The sequence below is a fragment of the Delphinus delphis genome, chromosome X (assembly GCF_949987515.2).
Source record: "Delphinus delphis chromosome X, mDelDel1.2, whole genome shotgun sequence".
Taxonomy (NCBI): Eukaryota; Metazoa; Chordata; class Mammalia; order Artiodactyla; family Delphinidae; genus Delphinus; species Delphinus delphis.
The window spans coordinates 92,165,776-92,179,611 of record NC_082704.1 but is presented as its reverse complement, the minus strand read 5'-3'; the positions used below and the strand labels follow the sequence as shown (position 1 = coordinate 92,179,611).

Here is a 13,836-nt window from a genome sequence, read left to right as displayed (position 1 = left end):
TTTTTCTTCTCAACCCTCAATCCCTCCCGCTAGAATTTAAAACCACTTCATCATCTTCTGATTTTTTTTTCCCTTTTTCTGAGAGATGGAGAATAGCTGACCACCGACTTTGGTGTAACAGCCCCTTATATACTTGAGTGTGGGTATTCGTCTTTGCTTCTCCAGGCTTAATAATCCAAGTTCTTTGAAAGAGTGCCCATCGGTCCCGTTTGCCAGGCTTTTAATCATCTTTGCAGCTGTAAGCTGTCACCCCCAGCTGCTCACCATAGACCAGCCTGCAGGCTTCTGGAGACCACCAGATGCGTGTTTTAACCTGGAGAAGTTCACAGGAGGGGAGGTACCCCAGCTGCTGTAAATCACCTTCTCCCTCACCTCCTCCCCAAAGCCAGAGAACAAGCCCCAGCTTGCTGTTGAAGGCCATAAAACTTTTCTTTAAACGGCCCCTTTGTTGGGCATGTTCATTGTAGCTAGCGTGCAAGTCCACTGAGGGCCCATAAAACTTCCCCAGGCTTTGTGCAGGTGACCCCACGTGCCTGCGCCTTAGCAACCCCACCCTTAAGCCCACAATGAAACTGCTGCTGGGTTCACCCAGAGACACACGGGACTCAATTTACCTTGTGATTTGTTTGTTAGCTTTACAAATGGCTTTTGAGGCCAGACAACCCCTCCTCACCCCGATGACTTGAGAGATGGAAGCCCAGGGACGTCCCAGGGAACTGTCGGGGCTCTCGAGTCTCCATGGAGATTTCAAAACAATTACCCTCAGGGAGAAACTGTGGCTGCCCGTGAAGGATGAGGCAGCCTTCGGATGCAGCTGGGCTCTCCTGTCTCCGGTGGGCAAAGGTATTTCGCCTCTTACCCTCACCAGCATGGTCCAAGGCCCGATTCCTTGGAAGCCCCAAGGCCGTCACCTGCTCCCTGACGATGAATCCACTCCAGCGATCCCACCAGCCTTGGCAAGTGAAGTCCAAGAAAAGCCCATCAGCTGGGGGATGACATTGACCTCATACATAGCTTAGCGGTTAAGAGCACAGGGCTTCAAACAACCCAAATGTCCATTCGCAGTGGAATGGATATTCGTACAGTGGAATATAAAAGAATAAAGCGTGAGAGTAGTTCTTAAAAGTTCTCATCACGAGAAAACAAATTTTTGTAACTGTGTAGTGACAGATGTTGTCTGGATTTTATTGAGGTGATCACTTTGCAATATATCCAAATGTCAAATCATTATGCTGTACCCCTGAAACTAACATAATGTTATATAGCAATTATACCTCAATTTAAAAAATCAAAATACATTTTTAAGAAAAGAACAAAGCATGAATGTACACAGCTACGTGGATGAATCACAGACGTCCTGCAGAGTGAAAAAAGCCAGACATATGAGTAAATACTACATGTTTCTATTTACATGACGCTTAAAGAGAGGCAAAGCTTAATCTACGGTAGTAAAAGTCGCAATAGCAGTTACCTCTGGGAGGCAAAGGGGGGTGGAATTAACTGGAAAGGGACATAGGAGAGCTCTCTGGGGGGTGATAAAAGTGTTCCAGGTCTTGGTCTGAGTGCTGGTCACATAGGTATATACACATATAAAAAAGAAATTGAGCACTTAAGATCTGTGCTCTTTCCTGCATGTAAATTATACATCAGGATACTACTGGGGAAAAAGCCCCAATTTCTAACCTACATAACTATGAGCTAATAAATGGCTGTTTCAGGCTGCTAAATTTGCGGTCATCTGTCATAGAGCCATAGAAAACGAATACACCTCGGTTGTAACATTGGCCCTGCTTCCAGTTTACTGGGTGACCAAGGGTATGTCACTTACCCTCTCTGAGCTTCAGCTTCCACAGTCACTGACAACAATAACTCATCGCCTGCCTGCAGGATTCAAATGAAAATCAAATGACTTAACGTACGTGAAAGCATTTGCAAAGTTATTAAGCGGCTTATAAATGGAAAGTTTATTATTGTCACGTTCACAATAAACCCCCAACTTTGACCACAGGAAATGGTTTAGAATCAACCAACCCAGGGCTGATAAGCCCCTATTTTGTTACAGGCCCTCAGCCGTCATGTCAGCTGGACATGGGCCTGTTTAGTGTTGCATCTGGTGAGCTTGGAGAATAAATGATGTCAAATTCACTCCCGAACGCTGCCACCCGGATGTCATTTTGTCTCTGCTCGGATTTGATTTAGGCAGATGCCTTCATGTTTATTTACTAGTTTCTTTACCTTCCCAAAGTAAAATACATAGGGATTTAATTTTCACTTGCTAGAAACTTCTATAACTTCTGAAACCCTGCAGCTCTCCCTCTGACAGGAAAATATTGCCCTGTCATATGACTCTGAGTTAGCCCCAAATCCTGTGGCTGTGGCCTTCTTAAAATATTATTATCACTGTATCTTTGTTTACAAGTTAAAATCTTTAATGGACTAAAATATCTTTCACTTACAGTGATCGAATTAGAGCATAATACTTCATCCATGAATCCGTTCTTTTTTCTTTAAATTTTTTTCATTTCTCCTCCTGCCTTTTCCACACGTGTGCCTCACCCTCCCCGCGTGCTCCCAATAGAGTTACAGTGTACTTCTGATTGGATCACTATTCAGTGTTTATCTTATTAAATGTCTCAATGTTTGGTAAATATTTTAGACAGCTGATCCATGTAGTGAATTATGGTTATTCCTTTTTTTCTTGCACAATCCTTCCCCTGGAGCTAATAGTCATCTGGCTTTTGGGTTTCTTAGTTTTCTACATATTTATCAGTAATGCAACTGTAAACTTTGCCGGATGTCTGAATCGGCTCTGAAGATATTCAGACACATCTAGGATTCGATCGATTTCATTGGCAAATCTCTCTCCTGGAGCCTTCTGATCTGCCCCGATCTGGATGGGCTGCCCTCCAGGCCCGGTACATAAATGATTTTTAGTGTTATTTTTAGTGTTTTACTGAGCGCTTATTATGTGCCAGGCACTATGATATTTGAAGCACACAACAGTCTTATGAGGTTCATATTTGTACGCCCAGGACACTAGGTGTTAAAGAGGTTAAATAACCCCATTAAAAGATGGGCTAATAAGTGGAAGAATCTGGATTTTAGCCCCATGATTCTTTAACTCCACAGCCCTAGGTTGGTTGATTCTAAATCATTTCCTGCGGTCAAAGTTGGGGGTTTATTTTGAACATGACAATAATAAACTTTCCACTTATAAGCCACTTTATAACTTTGCAAATGCTTTCACGTACGTTAAGTCATTTGATTTTCATTTGAATCCTGCAGACAGGAGATGAGTTATTGTTGTCAGTGACTGTGGAAGCTGAAGCTCAGAGAGGGTAAGTGACATACCCTTGGTCACCCAGTAAACTGGAAGCAGGGCCAATGTTAGAACCGAGGTGTATTAGTTTTCTATGGCTCTATGACAGAGGACCGCAAATTTAGCAGCCTGAAACAACAGCCATTTATTAGCTCATAGTTCTATAGGTTAGAAGTCGGGGCCTGGCACGGCTGGATTCCAGCTCAGGTTCTCACAAGGCTAAAATCAAGGTGTCGGCCAGAGCTGGAATCTTGCCTGAAGCTCAGGGTTGCCTTTCAGGTTCATTCAGGTTGCTGGCAGGACTCAGTTCCTTGCAGTTGTAGGACTGAGGTACCTGTGTTTTTGCTGGCTGTTGGCCAGGGGTTACTCTCAGCTCCTAGAGACTGCTTTCAGCTCCTGGCAATGGAATGGAAAATCTCCCTGATACCAAGTGTCTCTCAGGTGTTGTATCCTTCTCAGTACCAGGAGCCCAGTTCCTTTTTAAGGACTCACCTGTTTAGGTCAGGCCCACCTGGGATAATCTCCCCCCAAACACACACTTTTTTTTTTGCAATTTAAGCAAATTTTCTTAACTTATAGTGTTTAGTATTTATTTTGTTTCCTTGCTTTGGTTTTCTTCTTCAGGACTCCCATTACCTTTATTTTGTATCTTTTTGCCAATCCGAAATTCTGCCATATTCTCTCAAATCCTTATCTTCTTCGTTACTTTGTTTTTAAAATAAATTATTTATTTTTGGCTGCGTTGGGTCTTCGTTGCTGCGTGTGGGCTTTCTGTAGTTGTGGCTAGTGGGGGAAACTTTGCTGCAGTGCGCGGGCTTCTCATTGCAGTGGCTTCTCTTGTTGCAGAGCACAGGCTCTAGGCGCATGGGCTTCAGTAGTTGTGGCACGTGGGCTCAGTAGTTGTGGCGCACGGGCTTAGTTGCTCCGCAGCATGTGGGATCTTCCCGGATCAGGGCTCAAACCCGTGTCCCCTGCATTGGCAGGAGGAATCTTAACCACTGTGCCACCAGGGAAGCCCTGTATTATTTTTTAGATTCCACATATAAGTGATACCATATGGTATTTGCCTTTCTCTGTCTGACTTATTTCAATGTGCATAATATTCTCTAGGTCCCTCCACATTGCTACAAATGGCAATATTTCATTCTTTTTTATGGCTGAGTAATATTCCATTTTACATTTATACCACATCTTCTTAAGCCAGTCGTCTGTTGATGGGCACTTGGGTTGTTTCCACGTCTTGGCTGTTGTAAATAGTGCTGCTATGAACATTGGATTGAATGTATCTTTTCGAATTAGAGTTTTCATCTTTTCTGGATATATACCCAAGAATGGGATTGCTGGATCACATGGTAGCTTTATTTTTAGTTTTTCAAGGAACCTCCATACTGTTCTCCACAGTGACTGTGCCAATTTATATTCCCATCAACAGTGTAGGAGGGTTCCCTTTTCTCCACACCCTCTCCAGCAGTTATCAATGTTATTTGTAGAGTTTTTGATGATGGCCATCCTGACAGGTGTGAGGTGATACCTCATTGTGGTTTTGATTTGCATTTCTCTAATAATTAGTGATGTTGAGCATCTTTTCATGTGCTTGTTGGCCATCTGTGTGTCATCTTTGGAGAAACGTGTATTTAGGTTTTCTGCCCATTTATTAATTGGGTTGTTTGTTTTTTTGATATTGAGTTGTATGAGCTGTTTGTATATATTTGTCAGTTGCATCATTTGCAAATATTTTCTCCCATTCCATAGATTGCCTTTTCATTTTGTTGATGGTTCCCTTTTCTGTGCAAAAGCTTTTAAATTTAATTAGGTCCCATTTGTTTATTTTTGCTTTTATTTTTTTTTGCCATGGGAGACTGATCTAAGAAAATATTGCTATGATTTATGTCAGAGAATGTTTTGCCTATGTTCTAGTCTGGGAGTTTTATGGGGTCATGTCTTATACTTAGGTCTTTAAACCATTTCGAGTTTATTTTTGTATATGGTTTGAGGGAGTGTTCTCATTTCATTGATTTACATGTAGCTGTCCAGCTTTCCCAACACCACTTGCTGAAGAGACTGTCTTTTCTCCATTGTATATTCTTGCCTCCTTTGTCATAGATTAAGTGACTGTAGGTGTATGGGTTTATTTCTGGGCTCTCTATTCTGTACCATTGATCTATATGTCTGTTTTTGTGCCAACACCATACTGTTTTGATTACTGTAGCTTTGTGTAGTATTGTCTGAAGTCTGGAAGGGTTATGCCTCCATCTTTGTTCTTTTTTCTCAGGATTGTTTCAGCAATTCTGGGTCTTTTGTAATTCCATATAAATTTCAGGATTGTTTGTTCTAGTTCTGTGAAAAATGTCCTGGGTATTTTGATAGGGATTGCATTAAATCTGTAGATTGCTTTGGGTATGGCCATTTTGACAATATTAATTCTTCCACTCTAAGAGCACAGGTTCTCTTTCCATTTCTTTCAATCATTTTCAATTTCCTTTATCAATGTTTTATAGTTTTCGGCATATAGGTCTTTCACCTCCTTGGTTAAGTTTATTCCTAGGTACTTTATTTACGTGATTTGCAACTGGATTTTTTTTTTTTTACTTTCTGATACTCATTATTAGTGTAAAGAAATGCAACAGATTTGTGTATATTGATCTTGTGTCCTGCTACCTTACTGAATTAATTTATTTTAATAGTTTTTGTGTGGAGACTTTAGGGTTCTCCATATAGAGTATCATGTCATTTGCAGATAAGGACGGTTTTACCTATTCCCTTCTAATTTGGATACCTTTTATTTCTTTTTCTTGTCTGATTGCTGCAGCTAAGGATTCCAATACTATGTTGAATAGGAGTGATGAGAGTGGGCATCTTTGTCTTGTTCCAGAATTTAGCAGGAAAGCTTTCGGCTTTTCATCATTGAGTATTATGTTGGCTGTGGGTTTGTCATAAATGGCCTTTATTATGTTGAGCTATGTTCCCTCTGTACCCACTTTGGTGAGAGTTTTTATCATGAATGGATGTTGAATTTTGTCAAATGCTTTTTCTTTGTCTGTTGAGATGATCATGTGGTTTTTGTCTTTCCTTTTGCTAATGTGGCATATCACACTGATTGATTTGCATATGTTGAACCATTGCATATGTTGAACCATTCTTGTGAACCAAAAGAACCATTCAACATATGATTTGCATATGTTGAACCTGGAATGAATCCAACTTGATCATAGTGTATGTTCTTTTTATGTATTATTGGGTTCAATTTGCTAATATTTTGTTGAGGATTTTTGCATCTATATTCATCAAAGATATTGGCCTGTAATTTTCTCTTTTTTTATAGTGTTTTTGTCTGGTTTTGGTGTCAGGGTGATTGTGGCCTCATAGAATGAATTTGGGAGTCTTCCTTCCTCTTCAATTTTTGGAATAGTTTGAGAAGGATAGTATAAATTATTCTTGGTATGTTTGGTAGAATTCCCCAGTGAAGCCATCTGGTCCTGAACTTTCGCTTACAGGGAGTTTTTGTTGTTGTTGTTGTTTGTTTGTTTGATTGGGTTTTTTTACAGATTCTATTTCACTTCTATTGATCAGTCTGTTCAAATTATCTATTTCTTCTTCAGTCAATTTTGGCAAGCCGTATGTTTCTATAAACTTGTCCATTTCTTCTAGATTGTCCAATTTGTTGGCATATACCTAACTGTTCATAGTATTCCCTTATAATTTTTAAAATTTCTGTGGTATCAGTTGTTATTTCTCCTCTTTCATTTCTTATTTTGTTTATTTGGGTCCTTTCTCGTTTCTTCTTGGTGAGCCTGGCTAGAGGTTGTCAATTTTGCTTATCTTTTCAAAAAAGAACAGCTCTTGGTTTTATTGATTTTTTAATCTCTTATTTATTTCCTCTCTGGTCTTTATTATTTCCTTCCTTCTGCTGACTTTGGGTTTTGTTTGTTTTTCTTTTTCTAATTCTTTTAGGTGGTAGGTTAGGTTGTTTATTTGAGATTTTTCTTGTTTCTTAAAGAAGGTCTGTGGCACTATGAACTTCCCACTTAGAAATGCTTTTGCTACAGCCCATAGCTTTTGTAAAGTTATGTTTTCATTTTTGTTTGTCTTGAAGTATTTTCTGATTTCTTCTTTGATTTCATCATTGTCCCATTGGTTTTTTAGTAGCATGTTGTTTAGTCTCCATGTGTTTGTTCTTTTCCCGTTTTACTTCCTGTGTTTGATTTCTAGTTTCATACCATTGTGGTCAGAAAAGATGCTTGAAATTTTCTATTCTCTTAAATTTGTTGAGATTTGTTTTGTGACCTAGCACGTGATCTATCCTAGAGAATGTTCCATGCATGCTTGAAAAGAATGTGTATTCTGGGGGTTTTTTCTTTTTGGTTGTAGTGTTCTGTAGATATCAGTTAAGTCCAACCAGTCATTTAGGACCACAGTTGCCTTATTGATTTTCTGTCTGGATGATCTGTCCATTGATGTCAGTGCAGTGTTAAAATCTCCTAGGATTATTGTGTCATTGTCAGTTTCTCCCTTTATGTCTCTTAGTGTTTGCTGTGTATATTTAGGTGCTTCTGTATGGGGTACATATATGTCGATGTGTGTAATATCATCTTCTTGTATTGATTCCTTTATCATTACATAATGCCATTCTTTGTCTTTCTTTATGGCCTTTGTTTTAAGTCTACTTTGTCTGATATGAGTATCGTTACCCTCGCTTTTTTGTCATTTCTATTTCCATGAAATGTGTTTTTCCATCCCCTCACTTTCAGTCTGTGTGTGTCTTTCACCCTGAATTGAGTCTCTTGTAGGCAGCATATTGCAGATTCTTGTTTTTTCATCCAGTCTGCCACTCTGTGTCTTTTGATCTGAGCATTTAGTCCATTGACATTTAAAATACTTATTGATAGGTATATACTTATTGCCATTTAAATCTTTGTGTTCCAGTTGTTTTTGTAGTTCTTCTTTGTTCATTTCTTCTTCTTTTTGTTTTTCCTTTTGTGGTTTGATGATATTCTTTTGTAGTATGCTTGAGTTCCTTTCTTTTTGGTTTTTGTGATTCTCTTGTATGTTTCTGATCTGTGGTTACCATGGAGTTCAAGTATATTGACCCATAACTGTATCTACTTGCTTTAAACTGATAGTCATTCAAATTCAAACACATTCTAAAAGATCTACATTTTTATACTCTTCTCCCCACATTTTGTGATTTTGACATCCTATTTTACAACTTCATGCTTATCCTTTTACTGTTTATTGTAGTTATAAACACTTTTACAAATTTTTAATTGTTTTTAAATCTATGTACTGTCTTATTTAAGTGATCTTCAATTCTTACTATATATTTGCCTTTCTTATTGTGGTTTTCCCTTTCCTATAGATCCTTGCTTCTTCTCTATTTAGAGAAGACCCTTCAGTGTTTCTTTTAGGGTAGCTTTAGTATTGTTGAGTTCTTTTAGTTTTTGCTTGTCTGAGAAATTCATTTTCTTTCCTTCTATTCTAAATGATAATCGTGCTGGGTAGAGTATCCTGAGTTGCAGGTTTTTCCCTTTCAAGACTTTGAATATATCATATCACTCCCTTCTGGCCTACTGAGTTTCTGGAGAGAAATCAACTGATAGCCTTATAGGGGTTCCCTTGTAACTGTCTCTTTGTTTTCCTCTTGCTGCTTTTATTTATTTATTTGCCATGCTGCACGGCTTGTGGGATCTTAGTTCCCAGACCGGGGATTGAACCCAGGCCACAGCAGTGAAGGTGCCAAGTCCTAACCACTGGACCACCAGGGAATTCCCTCTCTTGCTGCTTTTAGAATTCTCTCTTTAACTTTTGCCATTTTAATTATGCTATGTTTTAGTGTGGGTCTATTTGGGTTCATTTTTTGGGGGATCCTCTGTGCTTCCTGTTCCTGGATATCTGTTTCCTTCTTTAGGTTTGGGAAGTTTTCAGCCATAATTTCTTCAAATACATTTTCAATCCCCTTTTCTCTCTCTTCTCATTCTGGAACCCTTATTATGTGTATGTTGGCATGTTTTATATTATCCCATAGATCTTGTATGTTGCTTTCATTGTTTTTTCATTTGTCTTTCTGTCTGCTGTTCTGACTGGGTGATTGCCATTTTTCTGTCTTCCAGATCACTTATTTGTTGTTCTATGTCATTTAGTCTGCTATTCACTGCTTCTAGATTGCTTTTTATCTCGGCAATTGAATTACCTATTTTTTATTGGTTCATCTTTGTAGTTTCTAGTTCCTTGTTACAATGATCTGTGTTTCTATCGATAATCTTTTTAAATTCTGTTAGCATTTTTATTACCACCTTTTTTAACTTGGGTCTGATAGACTGGTGAGCTCCGTTTCATTATTTGTTCTTTCACGGGATTTCTCTTGCTCTTTTAATTGGGAGTAGTTCCTTTGCCTTTTCATTTTACTTAGTGTTCTCTGTCTCGAAGAATTTAGGAGGAACAGTTACCTACTGTGGTCTTGAATGGGTGTTTTTATGTGAGAGCATTCCTGCATAGACTGTGTGTGTCTCATGTCTTTGGTGGGAGGGCTGGTTTTGATATGGACGCCAACCACGTCTTTCTTCAGGGTGTGCTGGCTGTTATCCCCTTGATAGGGGGTGTGGTTGGCGTGGGGGGAATTAAAGCCTATGCAGGGTGTCCGGCAGGACTTCTTCTCTGCTCTGTAGCTGTTGCTGCCCTGTCAGGGGCAGGGTCTACTCCCCAGTTGTTGGAGTAGAGAACCTGAGGGTCAGGTTCAATCAGGCTCTGTTGTCCTTGAGTGCATGCCCTGGCCCAAATAAGGTAATTGCTGCGGCAAGTGAGGCCCATGTGCTCACGGTAGACCTATGCGCCACCTGTGTAGGCATCTGCGGCTCTGCTCAGAAGCAGCCCAAGGTCACATCCTGTCCCCTGTTTTGTTCGTCCCAGGTCTAGTGCAAGGCTGTGGTGTTGAGTAGGCTGGGGCCGCAGGGTCGGGGCATTGTGGCGCAGGAACTGAGGTGGCTGGGCTTCAGCCTGAGATCTGGGCTGCCTCTGTGGCAGTCTTCTCCCAGGACCTGTGTGTTCCGGATCCAGTGCTAAACTGCAGTGTGGAGTGGGTGGAGGCAGGGTGCTCTGGCTGGGACACTAACTCTGCTTGCTCCTGAGCTTGCTGACAATAGCTGTCGCCTCGCCACCCGGACCGCACCCTAGGCCCCCCAGGCTGTCTGTGCGTAGCTAGCTCCACTCATTTACCAGGGCCTGGTTGGCCCAGATCATCAAGCTGCGGTGTAGAGTGAGCAGGGCTGGGGTGTTTGCCCCATCAGATCGGGGAGTGTGGCCAGGCGGCAGCCACCAGCGCAAGGCTTTTTCTGCCCTGATTGTTGGAAAGCCGTCATGTGCGCACTCCTCTCAAGTACAGTCTAGGCTTCTCCAGCCCTTCTGTCTGTCCCATTGGTCCTCTCAGCAGCCAAGGGGGTGTGTCTCCTCCATGCAGGACCCCAGGCGTGGGATGCCCAGATTGTGGCTCGACCTGCTTGCTCTCCAGGGTGACGGTCCACCCATGTAGACCTTCTCTTCCTTTCTGATCCCTCCCGGGAGTGCAGGTCCCAAACCAGTACCTTTTTTCCATCCTACCCAGTTACGTGGAGATTTTTCTTACAGTTTGGTTGTATAGGAGTTCTTCTGCCAGTTTCCAGTTAGTTTTCTGTGAGAGCTATTCCACATGTAGATGTATTTTTGATGTTTTTGTGGGAGGAGGTGCGCTCCACGTCCTCCTACTCCATCTTGAGCCCCCTCGTAATCTCCCTTTCTTAAAGTCAACCATGCAGTGTGGTACAACCTAATCATTACAATGATAGGTCACCATATTCATAAGTCCCTCCCACACTCAAGGAGAGGGGATTCTACTGACTGAGGAACCCTGGGGGCCATCCCAGAATTCTGCCTATTGCAGGAAGTATACTGGAATAGCATTCTCCCCACTGTAGTGAGGTTTTTCTTGACCACTCATTTTGAGAGTTCTATGCCTATCCAGGGTTTTGGAGAAAAAGACATATACCACTATAAAATCTGCCTAAAGGGATGCTTTTGGGCTGAGACATTATAGCTCTCCTGTTGAGACTGTAGAATGTGTTTGCTCATTATAGCAAAGATTTGTAATATAACTGGGGGTCCTGTTTGTTCATTGCAGATTTTGATAGCCTGAGTTTCTTAAAAGAATCATTCACCAGAAATAAACCAGTCACAAGACGACAAATTCTGTATGATTTTACTTTTTTGAGGTATCTGGAGTAGTCAAATTCATAGAAGCAGAAAGTAGAATGGTGGTTGCCAGGGCCTGGGGGGAGGGGGAATGAGGAGTTATTGTTTGTTTGATGAGTATGTAGTTCCAGTTTTACAAGATGAAAACATTCTGGAGCTCTGTTACATAACAATGTGAATATATTTGACACTACTGAACTGTACACTTATAAAAGGTTATGATAGTAAACTTTACGTTATGTGGAGGGTTTTTTTTAACCATGGTTACAAATAAAAATAAATTTTAAAAAAATCATTCACCAAAGCTTTTTGTGATCTGAAGTATGAAAGAGCTTTTTTTTTTTTTTTTTTTTTTTTTTTTTGCGGTACGCGGGCCTCTCACTGTTGTGGCCTCTCCCGTTGCGGAGCGCAGGCTCCGGACGCGCAGGCTCAGCGGCCATGGCTCACGGGCCTAGCTGCTTCGCGGCATGTGGGATCTTCCCAGACCGGGGCACGAACCCGTGTCCCCTGCATCGGCAGGCGGACTCTCAACCACTGCGCCACCAGGGAAGCCCTGAAAGAGCTCTTAAAAGCAGCCTTGGGATCAGGAAAAGTTACTAGAATGTCATAGTGCTTATGGAGGATTTGTGTTCTCGACATTCATCCTACCCTCCTTTTCTGTGCCTTCCTGTACTGCAGGGTGTGGGAAGCTAGTGTGCCGAGTGTGAATTGGATTCTAGCCGTTTGATACTCTTGTGGGTTACTTGGAGGGTGGGAGTGAGGCTGAGACGACGTTCCATTGACAAGCATGGTCGTAGGGCAAGTAAGTTCCTGCAGTCGTTTTCCAGTGCCCAACACTAACCCCATGCGTGTCAGTTGGCAGTTGTGGCAACAGCATACGAGTCTTCCTGACCCCTGGATCACAGCTAAAGCATCACGCTCTTGAAACCACCAGTCCCTATACAGCCTTCAACCTTTCTGGCTGAGGTCAAGGTAGAGTAGCTCCCCTGGCAGGCCAGTCGTTCTGTGGTATCATTCTGAGAGTCAGTCCTGGAGGGCCAGCCCAAAGCCTGAACCTCCCATTCTTTTTTTTTTGCTGGGCCAGGTCTTAGTTGCGGCACACGGGCTCTTAGTTGCAGCATGGGGCATCTAGTTCCCTGACCAGGGATCGAACCCGGGCCGCCTGCATTGGGAGTGCAGAGTCTTAACCACTGGACCACCAGGGAAGTCCCGATCCTCCCATTCTTACAACAATTTTGCAGATACCCAATACCCTGAATTAAATCCCTTTCTGCTTAAAATGGCTGGAGTGATTTCTTTTCCTGCAACTGAACCATAAGTGTTCGTGATACGTGACGATCAGGCCAGTGGATGTTTTGGAATTTGATCATGCCATCATGTGAAGGTTTGGTGGTACCTGATGGAGGCCTTCTATGTAAATGGGGCTTTGGCGGTGATTCCCATCTGCCCCGCTTTCGCCCTGCTCCCTTACGCTGGGCCTCAAACCCAGCTGGACCTCTGCTGCTGCTGGGCAATGCTTTATTTCTGTCCTTTCCCTTTTGTAGCTACTGGAAAACTTTTTTCCTCTTGTCCATCCGCCTACCTGATTGTAGCAGACTCTAAGGCTCTCCACCCAAGGCGTTTCCCCCCACCTGTTCCCTGCTAACAGAATCCAATTTTGTTTGGGCATTAGGCAAAGATCTCTTAATTTTAGGTAATATGTTTTATGATGGGTTTGTGACACAGTCTTGGCTAATAAGGGGAAGTCTCCTGGGAAGCTTCTGAAGAGAATGTTTCTTCCTGACAAGAGACGAGAGTGAAAGAGTTTTCTCATTGCCTGACTGTCTGTGACTCTCTCTCCTAAAATAAACACTTGATGCCTGGAGCTACGGCAGACATGTTGACACTACAAGGTAGCAAGCATGGGGAGAAAAAGTCAATAACTGAGGATGGCAGGGCAGAGTGGCTGATAGAATCGGTACCTCCATACAATCAATGAACCATGGACACACCTTGAAACTGCCCACCTCCAGACTTCTGCCTGCTAAGCAGTAAAGGCCTTTGGGATATAAGCCACTATTAGTTGGATTTGGGGGTACTTGAAGCCAAAATCCTTCCTAACTGATACCTCCAGCCCCTTCCTGATAACTCTCAGCAGATGCCCTTGCCTTTGAGTTTATAGAGAAAATGAAGTCCCCTTCCGGCCCACCCCCACCCCCTGACATACAAGATTTCTTCCCCTGCTCTTGTCTCATAGCCAAGGGCCTCTTATCTGATCTGAGGCTAATCTCTCCCTTGTGTTGCGGACACCAGCTCCTCTG

At 42.1% G+C, this 13,836-nt stretch overlaps 1 protein-coding gene and 1 non-coding gene across 2 annotated transcripts in view; one reads left to right on the top strand and one right to left on the bottom strand.

Moving 5' to 3' along the window:
• Positions 1 to 13,836, top strand: part of ATP6AP2 (ATPase H+ transporting accessory protein 2) — a 132,204-nt gene that overhangs the window by 55,064 nt on the left and 63,304 nt on the right. The window lies entirely within an intron of this gene.
• Positions 12,669 to 12,741, bottom strand: TRNAG-CCC (transfer RNA glycine (anticodon CCC)). The gene has a single exon. It is a non-coding gene; the product is annotated as a tRNA-Gly (tRNA).